Genomic DNA, 17,922 nt, shown 5'->3' on the forward strand with positions numbered 1-17,922 from the left:
TAAGCCACGCCCACCAGCCAATCAGGACGAGTATGCAAATTACCCCAACAAAGATGGCGGCTAATTTGCATATCAAGACAGCGTCCAAAGAAGCCAAGAGCTGCAGAAGGGAGTAAAGCTTCGAAGAAACAAGCAAGCCGAGGGGGGGAGGAGAAGGGCGGGGCGGAGGCGGGGCCAGGGGCAAAGGGAAAGGCGGGCGGGCTGGAGGAGAAGGTGAGCCGGGTGACAAGGGCGGAGCGGAGGCAGGGCTGGGGGCAAAGGGAAACGCGGGCGGGCTGGAGGAGAAGGTGAGGCAGACGACAAGGGAGGAATGGAGGCGGGGTAGAGTGCAGCAGGAAATCCTATTGCAGGATTTTTCCTGCAACGGGAAAGCTAGTATATATATATTTTTTGTAAAAGTAAATGCAACAGGTAAACATTCAGGATTGATCCCAATCTTCTGGAGTCAGCTTTTCTGGGGTCAAGGAGGAAATGTTTGTTTGAATCACCATGCATTCATCTTCCATTGGAATGACTAGAGCCCCCCAGTCAGTTCACCTGACTACAGAATAGCACAGGACTGCTGGGGGAACACATATATGCTCTCTTGCCTCTCCTCATTGGTCACGCCTTAACATGGTTCCTCCCTATCCCCCTACTCTCAAGCAGGTCCTTAGTAATAAACAAAACACTAGCAAATAACTAGAGTTTTTATTTTATTTTTTAATTTTTTTAATTAAGGTATTATATGTGTACATATCTTACCATTGCCCCCCCACCCCACTCCCATACATGCCCTCACTCCCCAGTGTTTTGTGTCCATTGGTTATGCTTATGTGTATGCATACAAGTCCTTCAGTTGAACTCTTATCTCCCCCACCTTCCCGCTGTAATTTGACAGTCTGTTTGATGCTCTACTGCCTCTGTATCTATCTTTGTGTTCATCAGTTTATAATGTTCTTTATTATCCATAAATGAGTGAGATCATGTGGTATTTTTCTTTCATTGACTGGCTTATTTCACTTAGCATAATGTTCTCCAATTCCATCCAGGTTGCTGCAAATGGTAAGAATTCCTCCTTTTTAATGGCAGCATAGTATTCCATTGTGTAGATGTACCACAGTTTTCTGATCCAGTCATCTGCTGATGGGCACCTAGGCTGTTTCCAAATCTTAGCTATTGTAAATTGTGCTGCTATGAACATAGGGGTGCATATATCCTTTCTTATTGGTGTTCCCAGTTTCTTAGGATATATTCCTAGGAGTGGTATTACTGGGTCAAATGGGAGTTCCATTTTTAGTTTTTTGAGGAAACTCCATACTGTTCTCCACAGTGGCTGCACCAATCTGCATTCCCACCAGCAGTACACGAGGGTTCCTTTTTCTCCGCATCCTCGCCAACACTTGTCGTTTGTTGATTTGTTGATAGCCATTCTGACAGGTGTGAGATGGTACTGCATTGTCATTTTGATTTGCATCTCTCGGATAATTAGTGACTTTGAGCATGTTTTCAAGTATCTCTGGGCTTTCCTTCTGTCTTCTTTTGAAAAGATTCTATTTAGGTCTGTTGCCCATTTTTTTTATTGGATCATTTATATTCCTTTTATTACATTGTATAAATTGCCTGTAGATGTTAGAGATTAAACCTTTATCAGTGATAACATTGGTAAATATGTTCTCCCATACAGTGGGCTTTCTTGTTGTTTTGTTGATGGTTTCTTTTGCTGTGCAAAAGCTTTTTATTTTGATGTAGTCCCATTTGTTTATTTTTTCTTTAGCTTCCATTGCCCTAGGGGTAGTGTCAGTGAAGAAGTTCTTTTGGCATATGTCTGAGATTTTGCTTCCTGTGGATTCCTCTAGTATTTTTATGTATTCCCATCTTATGTTTAAGTCCTTTATCCATTTTGAGTTTATTTTTGTGTATGGTGTAAGTTGGTGATCTAGTTTCAATTTTTTTGCATGTATCTGTCCAATTTTTCCAACACCATTTATTGAAGAGACTGTCTTGACTCCATTGTATGTTCATGCCTCCTTTGTCAAATATTAATTGAGCATAGTGGTTTGGGTTGATATCTGGATTCTCAATTCTATTCCATTGATCTATATGTCTGTTCTTGTGCCAGTACCAGGCTGTTTTGAGAATAGTGGCTTTGTAATACAGCTTGAAATCTGGTATTAAGATCCCTCCTACTTTATTCTTCTTTCTCAGGATTGCTATGGCTGTAACTAGAGATTTTTTTAGATAAGAGTCTCCCTCAGCTTGGACTGAGGACCCATGATCCAGAGGTGCCATTCTGACTAGATTGCATGAAGGGAGTGGGTGTAGGAGACAAAATGGCTAAAAGAAAATTGGGAGCCACCAGTCCCCATCTGCAGCTACAGCCCAAGATGCCTACAGATGTGGTCAGTGTGACATGTGCACAGGAGAGATGCAGGAAAATGGGATGGGAGGAAGGGTGTCCTTGAGAAAGTCCTCTGCCTGCTTGCCTTCACTTCTTGGCCTTGCCCTGGGCAGCCATAACCTCCATGGCTTTTAGTGTGGTCTCTTCATCCCCCAGGAACTGCATGGGTTTAATGGGCTTCAAGTTCTTGTCCAATTCATAGACAATGGGAATACCAGTCAGCAGGTTCAGCTCCATGATAGTCTCTTCAGAAGAACCTTCCCGATATTTGACAATGCCCTGAAGGCTGTTGCCATGGGCTGCTGTCAGTACCTGTTTCCCTTCCTTGATCTGGGGCACTATTTCTTCATTCCAAAAGGGCAGAGCTCTGGCAATAGTGTCCTTCAGACTGTCACAGGAGGGTAGCTGATCTTCAGTGAGGTCTGCATACCTGCGATCCTTATTGATGTTGCTATAAAAGGGATGGTCGGGTTCCATCGGTGGTGGTGGGATATCATAAGAGCACCTCCAGATCTTTACCTGGGCCTCGCCATGCTTGGCAGCAGTTTCTGCTTTGTTAAGACCAGTCAGACCCCCACAGTGCCGCTCCTTGAGACGCCAAGTCCTCACTACAGGCAGCCACATGTGGTCAATGGCATCCAGCACTGTCCAGACATCGGCACTGAGGTGAAGCAGATGTCAAAACTCATAGCTGGCATCTTGCAGTGCCTGCCCGCCGCACTTCGCCTCCTCTTGCCCCACCGGGCTCAGGTCCGCATCATACCAGCCACTGAAGGGGTTCTCCAGCTTCTCTGTACTCTCACCATGCTGGATCAGCACCTGCTTGTAGGCATCCATGGTGGCTGTTCCAAGTGCGGGGCAGACTGAGGCTCACTGAGATTCCAGCCTAGTAGCCTAGATCTTATCCAATCCTTCTTCCATACCACACATAAGTGATCTTTGCAAAACTTAAATTTGATTTTTAGACTCCTATTTCAAGCCTGTTAATGGCTTCCCTTTCTTTTTTCTTTTTTGAAATTTCTCATTATGGTAAAAATATATGTAACAAAATTTGCCATTTTAACCATTTTTAAGTGTACAATTTGGTGAAATTAAGTACATTTATGATGTGCAGTCATATCTTTCTAAAACTTTTTTGCCATTCCAAACTAAAACTTTATTTCCAGTAAGCAATAACTTAATTTCCCCCACCTTAGGCCCTGGTAATTTCCAATGTCGTCTCTAGTTTTTTTTCTCTGTGAATTTGCCTATTCAAGATGTTTCACATGAGTGGAATCATACAATATTTGTCCTTTGTGTCTGGCTTCTTTCACTTAGTATATTGTTTCCAAGGTTCACCCATGTTGTAATATGTACCAGAATTTTATTCTTTTTTATGGCTGAATAATATTCCCTTGTATGAACATGCCACATATTATTGATGCACTCACCTATTGATGGACACTTGGTTTGTTTCCACCTTTTGACTATCCTATGTAATAAAAGCCTAATATGCTGTGTCTGATCGGCCGTTCAACCAATCAAAGTGTAATATGCTAATGGTATGCTAAGCCCACTCAACCACTCACTATGACGTGCACTGACCACCAGGGGGCAGACACTCTGACCAGTAGGTTAGCTTGCTGCTGGGGTCTGGCTGATTGGGACTGAGTGGGATGGGCTGGACAGGCTGATTTGAATGTTTTATATTTCTTTCTCTTGCCTAATTGCTCTGGCTAGGAATTCCAGTACTTTGTTGTATAAGTGCCTGGAGCCCTCCTGCGGTCCCTCCCCAGCTGGCCAACCTCCCATCTCCTTTCTCGGCCCTGATTGTGCACCGGTGTGGTCCCTCAGCCTGGCCTGCACCCTCAGGGGATGTCAGAGAGCTGGTTTTGGCCTGACAGTGGAACAACCGGTCGCTATGACGTGCACTGACTGTCAGGGGTCAGATACTCAATGCAGGAGCTGCCCCCTGGAGGTCAGTGTGCTCCCACAGGAGGAGTGCTGCGCAGCCAGAAGCCGGGCTCATGGCTGGCAAGCACAGCGACGGTTTCAGGAGCTTCTCCCATCTCTGTGGTAGTGCTATGGATTTCAGGGAGCGGGCCTAAGCCCGCAGTCAGACATCCCCCAAGGGCTCCTGGACTGTGAGAGGGCACAGGCTGGGCTGAGGGACCCACCTCCCCCGAGTGCACGAATTTAGTGCACTGGGCCTCTAGTTGTATATAATGCTGCAATGAATATTGTCATACAACTATCTGAGTTCCAGTTTTTAATTCTTTTGCCTTCTCTTTTACTTAATATTTAAAAATGAATGTCTTAACCTGGCTTTTCTACAGTTTTGCTTGTTGGTGGCCAGTTTCTCTCCCCCACCCCCATTAGCAGAAAATTATCCCTTTTTCTTATTTAATCTTAAAATAGATTTTTACTGCTGCTGCAGCTCACAGTTTTTAAGGCCTAGACTCTGGAGGAAATTTTTTTGGACTAAGTGTTTAAAATTCAGAGTGTATTTTCAGAACATTTTAATTTGGACTAGCCACATTTTAGATAATCCAACAGCCATGTGTTTCTAGTACCATATTTATTAATCAGCACAGATCTAGACTATAAGTCCCATGAAGACAGAGACTTTGTTTTGTTCACTGCTTTGCATAGAGCCTGGCACATAGTATGTACTCAAAATATATATATTGAACAGTCTAAGAATGTGCATAGCTTAGCACCATACTCAACAGTGAAAATCTAAAAGTTTTTTTTCTCTAAGGTAAAGAACAATCTTGCCAGTTCTAAACAACAAAGTACTGGAATTCCTAGCCAGAGCAATTAGGCAAGATAAAGAAATACAAAACATTCAAATCAGAAAGGAAGAAGTAAAATTTTCCCTGTTTGCAGATGACATTATCTGATATATAGAAAACTTTAAGTACTCCCCCCCCCAAAAAAATTCTTAGAACTAATAAACAAATTCACTAAAGTTATAGGATACAAAATAAGCAAAAAGTTATTTGCATTTCTATACAACAAACAACCTAAAAATTAGTAATAATAGCATTTATAATAGCAACTAATAATTAGGAATAATATAATTTATAATAGCACCCAAAAGAATAAAGTAATTTTTAAAAATTAACTAAGAGGTGAAAGAATTGTACACTGAAAATGACAAAATAGTAATGAAAGATATAAAAGAAGATATAAACAAATGGAAAGACATCAATGTTTATGGACCAGACAATTTTATATGTTTAAATGACTTAGATATTTTTTGTTTACCTAGATTTTCTTTTCTTTTTTGTTAATCCTTACCTGAGTATACTTTTCCAGTGATTTTTTTTTTTAATTTTAGAAAGAATGGAAGGGAGGGCTAGAGACAGAGAGAGAGAGAGAGAAACATCGATGTGAGAAAGACAAATCAATTGGTTATCTCCTGCACATGCCCCTTGACCAGGGCCGGAGATTGAGCCTACAACCCAGGTACATGCTCTTGACTGGAATCAAGACAGTCTCTTCAATAAATGGTGTTGGGAAAATTGGACAGATATATGCAAAAAATGAAACTAGACCACCAACTTACACCATACATAAGAATAAATTCAAAATGGATAAAAGACTTAAATGTAAATCGTGAAACCATACAAATCCTAGAAGAAACCATAGGCAGCCAAATACCAGATATCTCACGTAGCTAGATTTTCACTGATATAAAACCTAGGGCAAAAGAAACAAAGGAAAAAATAAACAAATGGGACTATATCAAACTGAAAAGCTTCTGCACAGCAAAACAAACCAGCTTGAAAATGAAAAGGGAACCCACTGTATGGGAGAGCATATTTGCCAATGATACATCTGATAAGGGGTTAATTTTCAAAATATATAAAGTACTCTTACAACTCAACAAAAGGAAGACAAACAATCCAGTTAAAAAATGGGCAGAAGATCTGAATAAACATTTCTCTAAAGAGGACATAAAAATGGCCAAAAGATATATGAAATAATGCTCAATGTCAATAATCATCAAAGAGATGCAAATTAAAACGAGTTACCACCTCACACCTGTCAGAATGGGTACCATCAATAAATCAACAAACAACATATGCTGGCAAGGATGTGGAGAAAAGGAGTTTTTTAAATGCTTGTATAGAAGAGTGAGAGAAGGAAGGGACTAGGGAAATGTAGTTGACTTTCTAGGCAGTGCCAAGAGCTTATATGAGAAACTACATGTCACGAATTTAAAGTGAGATCTCCTTTCTGGCTCTGAGCAGCACCAAGGTGGTTGCAATAGTAAGTGCCTTATGAAAGGCAGCAAAAAGGGAGCCAAGAATAAAATAGTTGATCCATTTTCTAAAAAAGATTGGCAAGATGTGGAAGCACCAGCTATGTTCAATATACAAAATATTGGAAAAACACTAGTCATGAGGACTCCAGGAGGCAAAATCATATCTGATGATTTTGCTCATGTTTTTGCAGTGAGCTTAGCTGATCTGCAGAATGATGAAGTTGCATTTAGAAAATTTAAGCTAATTGCTGAGGATATTCAAGGCAAAAACTGCCTGACTAATTTCTATGTCATGAATCTTATCTGTGACAAAATGTACTCCATGGTTTAAAAAAAAAAAAAAGGCAGACTATGACTGAAGCTAAAGTTGATGTCAAGTCTACCAATGTTTACTTGCTTCATCTATTCTGTGTTAATTTCACTAAAATATCTCAACAATAAATTCAGAAAACCTCTTATATTCAACATCAACAGGTTCACCAAATCTGGAAGAAGGTAATGGAAATCATGACCTGAGAAGTGAAGACAAATGACTTGAAAGAAGTGGTCAATAGGCTGATTCCAGGTAGCATTGGAAAACATATTTAAAAAGTTTGCCAATCTATTTATCTGCTCCATGCTGTCTTTGTTAGAGAAGTCAAAGTGCTGAAGAAGCCCAAGTTTGAGTTGGGAAAATTCATGGAGCTTCACAGTGAAGGTAGCAGTTCTGGAAAAGCTACTGGGGATGAGACAGGTGCTAAAGTTGAATGAGCTGATGGACATGAGCCCCCAGTCCATGAATCTGTTTAAAATTCAGACTTTTAATGATGACAAATAAAAAATCCTGTTTGTGAAAAATAAATAAATAAACAAACAAACAAACAAACAAATAAATAAAGTGATCTATCAGCACAGTTGTGTGTGTGTGTGTTTCCCAGCCATCATGGAGGTACAAGTGTGGAGTAAGCAGAAAGTTGGATTGATCAGAATTAGAGATTTTTCTCAGATGAGTAGACTGGGCAAGCATGTGAGGAGGAACCAAGGAAGGGTTACAGTGATGGGTCATGACCTTTAAGCTCAATAAAGAGGGAAGGAAGGACCTGAGTGGAGGGAAGGACAGTGTATAATGGTAGGCATACCAACTCTGATTCTTAGACATCTAAATCCAGCAACACAAAATGGACAAGCAAACCCCACGAGGCTCATTTAAATATACTTCACATGAACTTAAGTGATAGTATTAAAAGTTATGAATAAAAATACTATTATACATTCTTTCTTATAGGAGACAATTGAATGTGTTATTGCTCAGAGGCAAAAAAAAAAAAAAAGAGCAGTAGTCTTTTCATGACTAAATGTTTCAATGCTTAAAAATATCCCACAGTCAATATTTAATCAAGTTGCCATGCTCATTTGACAGATGGTGCGATATAAGAGTGTCATCTATAGAATGAAGAATTAATGAACCCCTGTCAAGGAAACATGGGAATTTGAAAATTATCTATCTATCTATCCCCTCTGATAATAAAAATCATAAACAGAAGAAATTAAATATATTGAGGATAAGTCACTAGAAATATCCTTGTGTTAGGAAGGAGCTTACACAGAATGCAGAAGACTTCTGTGGCTGAAATCTTCAATACAATAAAAATGTTTCATGCACAGTAGACATAAAGTATGTTTTCAATGAATTAAATGAATAAATAAATAAATGATGATTAGTAACCTCTCCAAAATGACATTTGTATGTCATACTAAAATCTTTCCTGTTTCACCTTCCCCTGTAGGTTCAATTTCTGCATGGTAATTAACGATGGTAGAATGGCTGTTCATGTACCACAATTACCCAGCCAGGCAATGCTTGCAGTCCACTAGACTGACAATCTTCTTTCATACCATGTGCTTTTGCAAATACGATTCTTTCAGTTTGAAAATTGTTTGGAACCAACCTCCTATTGTCATCCCCATGACCTCTCACCCACAACCTTCTATCCACCTGGAAATTCCTTTCTTTCCAGCGGCAATTCAAGCATCATCTCTTTTGGGAAGCCTTTTCAACTTGGCCTTAGTCTGCTTTAGCCTCAATTTTTGCACCTCTTCAGATTTACCAGGACTCCTGTACTTGGCAGGCCTCAGTCACTTGCCCTTCCTCAGTGGAGAACCCTTCCTCTACTATTGCCACAACTTCTAACCCTGCCATCTTTTCCCATCTTGCCCAGCTGAGGGCTGGGCTCTGGCAGGCCTCTGGCACACCTACCTGTAAAAACCCTGGTGCCCAGGCCTGACCCACTGTGCCCATGAGTTTCAGCTGCCCTGTCCACTCTCAGAGTCAGATAAAGCACCATGCAGTGAGGTCTGGGTTCTGACACCCCAAGTCTTGTGGCCAGGTCATATAATCTAGAAATTTAAGGAAGAGGATTTCTTTTTGTGTGTGTGTGTGTGTGTGTGACATGAGGTAGGAATATAATTTTATTCTTTTTTTTTTAAATTTATTTATTGATTAAGGTGTCACATATTTGTCCTCATCCCCCCATTCCCATCCCACACCCCTCCCCATGGATGCCCCAACCCCCTGTTGAACTTAACCGTTGGATAGGCTCATATGCATGCACACAAGTCCTTTGGTTGATCTCTCCCCCCTCCTCCCAACTTCCCCTATCCTCCCTCTGAGGCCCGATAGTCCGATCGATGCCTCCTTGTTTCTGGTTCTGTTCTTGTTCCTCAGTCTATGTTGTTCATCATTTCCCCTAGATGAGCGAGATCATATGTCACTAGATATATACTTATAAGAACTGAATGTGAGACGAGCAATAATAGTTATGCTGACAGGCAAATGAATCAGTCTGTAGTGAGTTTCTTTCTGGACCAACAGTTCTTTTGAGACCCAATTTCAATGTCCACCAGTTCCTTATGTGTACATGTCAGCACTGACCCCTCAGCTCTGGATGGTGGACAAATGGTGGTAATGGAGGTCCGACTCCCTCTGGTTTGGTCTCGGCCAGACACAGGGGCACAGTTTCACCTGGGCTAAGGGGAATGTGGCCTCACCCAGACCCAAGGGGCGCGTGGCCTCACCCGGGCCCGGGACCCAGCCTCACCCGGATGGATCCAGGGGCACACGGCCTCACCCGGACCCAGGATCCGGCTTCACCCGTACCCAGGGGCGCAAGGCCTCACCAGGACCCAGGGGCGCATGGCCTCACCCGGGCCCAGGGACCCAGCCTCACCCGGACCCAGGGGTGCAAGGCCTCACCCGGGCCCAGGGACCCAGCCACACCCGGGTCCAGGGGCGCGTGGCCTCACCCGGACCCAGGGACCCAGCCACACCCAGGTCCAGGGGCGCGTGGCCTCACCCGGACCCAGGGGAGCGTGACCTCTCCCAGACCCAGGGGCGCGTGGCCTCACCAGGACCCAGGTGCGCGAGGCCTCACCCGGATCCAGGGACACGTGGCCTCACCCGGACCCGGGGGCGCGTGGCCTCTCCCAGACCCAGGGGCACGTGGCCTCACCCGGACCTGGGACCCAGCCTCACCCGGATCCAGGGACACATGGCCTCACCCGGACCCGGGGGTGCGTGGCCTCTCCCAGACCCAGGGGCACGTGGCCTCACCCGGACCTGGGTGCGCGAGGCCTCACCCGGACCTGGGACCCAGCCTCACCTGGATCCAGGGACACATGGCCTCACCCTGACCCAGGGGCGCGTGGCCTCTCCCAGACCCAGGGGCACGTGGCCTCACCCGGACCTGGGTGCGCGAGGCCTCACCCGGATTCAGGGACACATGGCCTCACCCGGACCCAGGGGCGCGTGGCCTCTCCCAGACCCAGGGGCGCATGGCCTCACCCGGGCCTAGGTGCGCGAGGCCTCACCCGGATCCAGGGACACATGGCCTCACCTGGACCCAGGGGCGCGTGGCCTCTCCCAGACCCAGGGGCGCGTGGCCTCACCCGGACCTGGGTGCGCGAGGCCTCACCCGGACCTGGGACCCAGCCTCACCTGGATCCAGGGACACATGGCCTCACCCTGACCCAGGGGCGCGTGGCCTCTCCCAGACCCAGGGGCACGTGGCCTCACCCGGACCTGGGTGCGCGAGGCCTCACCCGGATCCAGGGACACATGGCCTCACCCGGACCCAGGGGCGCGTGGCCTCACCCGGGACCCAGCCTCACCCGGATCCAGGGGAACATGGCCTCACCCGGACCCGGGATCCGGCTTCATCCGGACCCAGAGGCGCGTGGCCTCACACAGACCCAGGGTCGTGTGGCCTCACCCGGATCCAGGGGCACACGGCCTCACCCGGACCCAGGGGCGCGTGGCCTCACCCGGGCACGGGACCCAGCGTCATCCGGGTCCAGGGGCACATGGCCTCACCCGGACCTGGCATCCAGCTTCACCCGGACCCAGGGGCACATGGCCTCACCTGGACCCGGAATCCAGCTTCACTTGGACCCAGGGGCACATGGCCTCACCCAGACCCAGGGACGTGAGGCCTCACCTAGACCCAGAGGCGTGTGACCACACCTGAGCCCAGAGGCGCGCAACCTCGCCCGCACCCGGGTCCCAGCGGGGTTTCGTCTTCTTGATCCCAATTCCTGTTGGTCAATTCCCTCTCAGCAATTCCTTCGGCCATTTTCCCAGAGCTCCAGGACGGCTGCCGCAGAACTCGTTGGGCGGCGGGCTCGGCGAAGCTCCGGTGTGCCCGGTGCACTGCGGCGGGCTGGTCCGGTGTCGCTGCGTCGGCTCTTGTGTCTGCAGCGGTGGCCGGTCGCCGAGCGTGCGCACCTGGCCGCTTCCGGGGCATTGAGATTCTTGAAGTACTCGGAGGTCAGCAAGGGCGGAGTCTCCCACCCCATGTCTCCCATGGGCTCATCTGTCTGTGCTCGGCAGCCAGTGGAGCCGTCCCCTCAGCCGGAGACCGCCGGGGGAACTGCGCCGAGCACGTTCCAGGCTGCCATTGTGTCGCCTGAGCTGTAGTTCTCAAAGTGTGGTCTTTGGGTCACCGGCATCAGCATCATCCCGCATACCCCTCTTTTATTCTAGTTGTAGAGCATCCGCTCAGCCAGCCCTCTGGTGGTTCTGGATGGTGTCTGCTCTGCTCTCCCGTCGTAGTCTCAAAGTTGTTGTGGTAGTCAACAATCAGGCTTCCGCCCTATGCCTCCATCTTGGTCCTCCTTTGTATAGCTAAGTCTTGACTGTTGTTGGCGTCACCGGGAGGAATTGTCCTCCAGGCCAATTGGCCGTGAGGGCCCTCTTTGTCTACAAAGGAAGAGTTGCTGCACAGGAGACACGCCTATGGGCTGGGTCTTGGTGCAGCAAGGCCCCGGCGCTCACTGAATCTGCCTCCCGAATGTGTCCCCTATGCGCGTGGTTGAAATCTGGTGTCATCTCACACAGACCACTAGATGCCCTCGTCTCTGGGTCTCCAATGGAGTGCAGGTCAGCTACTGCCAGAGGCACTCAGCAGGGATTACTGCAAAAACTGTAGTTTCCTCCTCCTGTCTGAGTGGCCCTGGAGCAGTCCGACTAGAACCGCAGTTCATCTGGTCCAGCTGCCAGAGGGCAGGCCACCCACATGCACAAGCCGCTGCCTGGAGCGCAGGTGCGCCTGCAAGACTTGCGGGGCGGGTTTTCAAAACGTGCGGGGCGGGTCCCAGGGCGGGGCGGGTCTCAGGGTGGGGCGGGGTCTCAGGGCGCCAACAGGCCATGGCGCGACCGCAATGGCTGCAAGTCTGCTCCTTCTGCCTTCCACGTTTCTAAGTCCCCTCGTTCCGCACTCCAGCGCCGCAAACACTGATTGCTGGGCGCATCTCCGCAAGAGTCCCGCCTCTCCCCGCAGGCATCTGGGTCTCCCGCACGTCCCCAGAAGCTGGGTTTCAGGGTGATGGGGAGCTAATCTCCCCTAGGGTTGGAACAAAAGCCGCGCGTCCCTTCCCCCGCCACCAGCCCGACCCACGCGCCTCCGCACCTCATCCCCTCCGATTTCGCTGGTTTCCTCTTCCCTCTTAGCTGTAAATCTACCATTCAGCCATCTCTCCTGTAGTTCTGGGTGGCAGACGCTCTGTCCTCCAGTCGTGCCCCTGAAATTGCTGTGCGCGGCGCAGTTCGCAGTTCCTTTGTTTAACTTTGCCGCCTTCTTGGTTCTCCTCTGTCAAAATGGCTAAAGGACTTGAATGTAAGATGGGAAATCCTAAGAATCCTCCAAATCGGTGTTGGCGACCTCCGGGGCCCCGAGGATCTCCCTGGGCAGCTCGGCCAGGTCGGTGGTGCGGATGAGCCCCTCCTGCAGAAAGATGGTCTCTTCCTTCACCGAGAGCCGCTGTGCCGAGTCCGTGGCCGCCGCCACAGCAGCTGCCGAGGCGCCCACGAGCCCATGGCCCCGGCTGCGGTGCTGACTGAGAGGAGCAGCCGCCCGGTCTGGGGAGACGCGAGCAGCAGTCGCCACCCTCACCAGTCCATGTTTCAGTTGTATTTCCGAAACTGCCATGCGAGGCAACAGATCAGCCTTTCACCTCCGCTGCCATCTTGCCTCTCTCTCAGGATTTCTTTTATTATTTATTTAAATTATTTATAATTATTTAAAAAATATTTTTAAAAATTAAAGCATTTTAAAATTTAATTTTAATTTTAATATATTTTTATTGATTTTTAGAGAGAGAGGAAGGAAGAGGGAAAAACATTGATATGAGAGAGAAGCATCAATCAGTTCCCTCCCATACTTGGAATTGAACCCACAACCTGGGCATGTGACATGACTAGGAAACGAACTGGTGACCTTTCAATGCGCAGGATGATGCTCAACCAACTGAGCCACACCAGCCAGTTCATACTCCTTTTACAATATGAACTTTGACCAGTGACAGACAGGAAGACTTCCATCTCTTCCTCCTGGTGCCCCAACCTCATTTAGACGGTTCTAAAGCACAGAGGAGGCTTCCATACAGCTCTCTGTAGATGTCTAGCATGACCAAGACATCAACTGTGTTTTATTATGAACTCATCACTTTTGTTTTCCCTTTTTCTCTTCTGGATGCTCAATAACGTGTTAACACAGGACGATTGGTCCAGATTCTGATTTTTATGACAGTGTTTGTCCTCCAAAGTCTCATAGCAAACAAGGCATATCCTAACTTCCAATAATCTGTGTTGTGATGGTGGTTTACTTTTAGAGAAATTCTTAAAAGCAGAGACTTTCTTTCCCTAAATAGTCTCATTACCTAGCACCATGTTTGGAATATGGTAGGTGATTTAGTAAATAATTGTTAATTAATTAATGGCTTTAATATCAAACCAAGTATAACATTTAAAAGAAGAAATTTCCTTAGACATTTTTGTTTTAACTCCTTACTATACGGAGGAGCAAACCTGAGGCCAAGAGAAATCAAGAGAATTTTTCAAGGTCATGTAGTTGAGTAGCATGACTAGAACCCACACATTGGTTTCCTGATCATGCAGCACTATTCTCTTATTTGAAATTGATTACTTTCATTTATGTGAGAGTAAAACTATACCAGGACCAATCTGAGAATCCTATGTTTCTCCAAACCATTTTAAGCCCCTAGATTAAAATATTAAATTGGTTAACAATCATTTCTCCTGTCTCCACTCTCCTATAAAGTTTCTGTTGCATTTTTTTCCCCTGGATGTCTCCAGATGGTATCTCACATGTATTTGCAAACTCAATCCCACCAGCTCCCATGTGGCACCTGTCATATCTTTCCTTTTCTTTTTTAGTTTTTAGCGTGATGTCCACAGCCAGGCTTAGCGTGCCTGCAGAGAGTTTCAAGTGGCTCCTCCTGCTGCTGCATATGCCACCAGCACTGACAGCTAATGCCCGTCAAGGGCCCTGATTTCTTCCTCAGGATAACTGTACTCCAATCAACTCATTTCTCAAGAGCCAATGTGTGGAATCATGCTCTTATTAGTAACTTGATTTGGGAAAAGTCTCCTGTACCTCCTCAACTGTAACACCATATTCTGGATATTGGAGAAAAGAGCATTGTTGTATTGGAGTGAAGCAAAATCACCTGTTTATTCATTCTTTTTAATAATATGCATATTTTATTGATATCAGAGAGGAAGGGAGTGGGAGGGAGAGATAGAAACATCAATGATGAAAGAATTATGGATCGGCTGCCCCCTGCATGGCCCATACTGGGGATCGAGCCCACAACCCGGGCATGTGCCCTGACCAGGAATTGAACCTCCTATTTCATAAGTGGATGCTCAAACTCTGAAAAACACTGTTCAGGATGTTTATTCATTCTTAATCACAGCTTGAAGTCTCAGGTATGAGTTTCCAGCATTGGTTCAAGGCAACTGGACAATCTGACCAAGAGTCATCATTATGAACTAGGGAGGAGATAAGGTGGAAGGGAGGCATTCCAAGCCCCTAAACCCACCACAACATGTTCTCCTAAATACCCAATGTCCTAGTACAAGGGTCAGCACATGGCCTGTTTTTCTTTGACCAGTGAGCTAAGAATGATTTTTACATTTTTAAAAGGTTGAAAACACACACACACACACACACACACACACACACACACACACACACAGAACTCAAAGAAGAGTATGCTACAGAAACCCATGTGACACACAAAGCCTAAAATATTTATTCTTTGTCCCTTTACAGAAAGAGTGTGTACTCTTGTCCTGGAGGGAAAACAAAATGCAAAATTAGAAATGGGAAATACAGCAATGCACAATATGAACTATGTAATTGTAAACTATAAATTAGTCCCATTTGTTCCACAACTATATTGAAATCCTGCATTTTTTCATCCTGATGGGATCCAAGAGCATAGAAAAATGAGTCTCATCTGATGATGGCTTGTCCCTGACGCACCAGATGATGGCTCTGCCTCCAGGTGTTATGACCTTGTGCAGCTTGTGCGCTTAGTGCCCGACCTGGCAGTTGAGGGAGACTCCATCCTCTCTCCTTCTGTCCTGTTATTCTTGAACCAAAGCTGGCAGTTTATGTAGGTCTTCCCTTAGGATGAGGAACCCCCTCCTGCCAGAATAGAGGTCCTCCAGCTTTTCTGCAGATATAATTTGGGGGATCTTGGGCCACCGAAGAGGGAAAAGGAGTTTTCCCTCTTCTCCCTCTTCGGTGGTTCCTCAGCTCTGCCAAGAGAGGAATGAATCTAAAGTCAAACACAGTTAAGACTCAAACTGTGTCCCCCGCTCTTGATTTGGTTTAGCCTAGGTATAAATATTTGCTTCCACTTTGCTACAAATTTCCTTCCAAGCCTGACCTAAATGTAAAACTTAATAAAAATTTATTGGAAATAGAGGATGGTTATATTTCATTTATATTTCCTTTGCCTTTGAAATTTAAATTTTCTGCCCTTTTTGGCTGATTGTTTGCTAACTCATCATTGATGGATAAAGGTTCCATATGCCAACAAATATTCTAGGGTGCCAGAAATAAGAAAAATAAAAACCTGGCCATGTGTTATTGGTTTATTTGCTCATTTGAGCTTACCACTCCATGTCTGTTTTCCAAGTGTCAATTAAAAACAGCAACAAAGTAATATCTTGTTTTAGGCTTAGGAGAAGAAATGGTTTCAACATTAATACAATGAACACCTCTTAGCTTATTAATGTTAGATGACAACAATGCCACAAATGGGCTTAATTTTACCCATGTGTTTATTTTTTCCTTTTGCTTTTTATAAGTGGATGGAGATGAAGAGTTTCCATAAAAAGTGGCACCAGATTGCCGCTAGAAAACTCCTTTTCCCTCTTTGGTGTGATATCTACTAGTAATTAGCCAGTTTCTTCTTTGAGCCTCAGTTTCTTTTCTAGCAAAACACAGCACCAATTTGTCACTGTATCCCTTTTGGAAGACATTTGAGTAGAACATGAGACCATGTCTACACTTTTGTGTTTCTTGGAAGAGAGGTTCTTTGTAGCATTTTCAGAAATTTGTTTTTCTTTTTTTTTTCTGGAAGGACAGGTGGATTCACATGAGATGGTACTGGAGCTGCCACAGAGAATGCAGACTGGGAAGGTGGACCTGCCTGGGTGGTTGGTTGATGATCACACACAACCCAAAGCCGTGGATTCTTTGCTTTTAGGCTGAGACATCTCTTTAGTTGTTCTTTAACCATGACCCCATCTTAAATCCTAGGTGAATGAGGAGGATGTATTTGATAGAACTTTAATACTGTATATTTGGAATAAATACATCTCATAACAGTACCTGTATCTTTTTTTCAACTTTCTGGAGACCTACTTTTTACTCTTCTCCATCTTGTCCTCTTGTGGAGCTATTCTTATTTAAGTACAATAGGACCTAAATAAATCAAACAAAAAGGAATCAAATTGATAGGATGTTTTAAAAAATAAGCAAGCAAACAAAAACAATAGTAGACATTTTCTTAGATTAACCAGTGTTTATGTTTATTGTGTAAACTATCTCACCTAATGCCCATGGCCTGGAGAGTAATCACTGTTCTCCGCTATCCTGCTATACTCTCTCCAGGTGAGTTGTATATTCACCAAGATTGTGTTGTGTTTACCCTCAGCCTGGATTAAGCTAGTTGTATTTGTTATTGCAATGATCCAACTTAATCAGTTTTTGCAAAAACTTATTAAAATGTAAGTTTGAGAGAAAATTATTTTTCCTCATAAAATCTATGAATATTCAGGAAAGGAATAAAAAAATAAACTGCAACAATAATTACTGGTGGATTAGATGTGGGCAAGTAGCTTTAAAAGATTGGGGTGAAGTAATAAAAATCTGAAATAATTTTGTACTCAATTATCTGAAAAAAAATCTTCAAGTTCTTGTTCCATTAAAAAATAACACTAAAAGTGAAAACTGCAGATGTGAGCTATAGTTACACTGAAAGAATTAAAAATAATACAGAACTCCACTGGACAGAACCATAATGAAAGGAAACACCAGTAAAGAAGTAAGAAAAGAGGTAAATCAGTAGGTATAGTTACAATAATGTGGTTGAATCTTAAAGACATGATGCTGAGCCCTGGCTGGTGTGGCTCAGTTGGTTGAGCATTGTCCCAGGCACAGAAAAGTTGCGGGTTTGATTCCTGGTCAGGGCACAGACCCAGGTTGTGGATTCGATCCCCAGTCAATGTGCATTTGAGGGGAAACCTATCAATGTTTCTCTCTCACAACAATGTTTCTCTCTGTCTCTAAAATATTTTTAAAAAGTATCTTTAAAAATATGCTGTAGATTGAAAAAAGAAATTGAATAAAAATTATAACATAATATCATATGTATAGGTTTGAATTCATATGTATAATCCTATATAATAAAGAGGTAATATGCAAATTGACCATCACTC

At 44.9% G+C, this 17,922-nt stretch overlaps 2 pseudogenes; one reads left to right on the forward strand and one right to left on the reverse strand.

Moving 5' to 3' along the window:
* Positions 1 to 2,467: 2,467 nt before the first annotated feature.
* LOC103290767 (phosphoglycerate mutase 1-like) lies at positions 2,468 to 3,217 on the reverse strand (annotated as a pseudogene).
* Positions 3,218 to 6,642: 3,425 nt separating this feature from the next.
* LOC103290766 (40S ribosomal protein S3a-like) lies at positions 6,643 to 7,421 on the forward strand (annotated as a pseudogene).
* The last annotated feature ends 10,501 nt before the right edge of the window (positions 7,422 to 17,922 follow it).

Source organism: Eptesicus fuscus, chromosome 3, assembly GCF_027574615.1.
Source record: "Eptesicus fuscus isolate TK198812 chromosome 3, DD_ASM_mEF_20220401, whole genome shotgun sequence".
Classification (NCBI taxonomy): domain Eukaryota; kingdom Metazoa; phylum Chordata; class Mammalia; order Chiroptera; family Vespertilionidae; genus Eptesicus; species Eptesicus fuscus.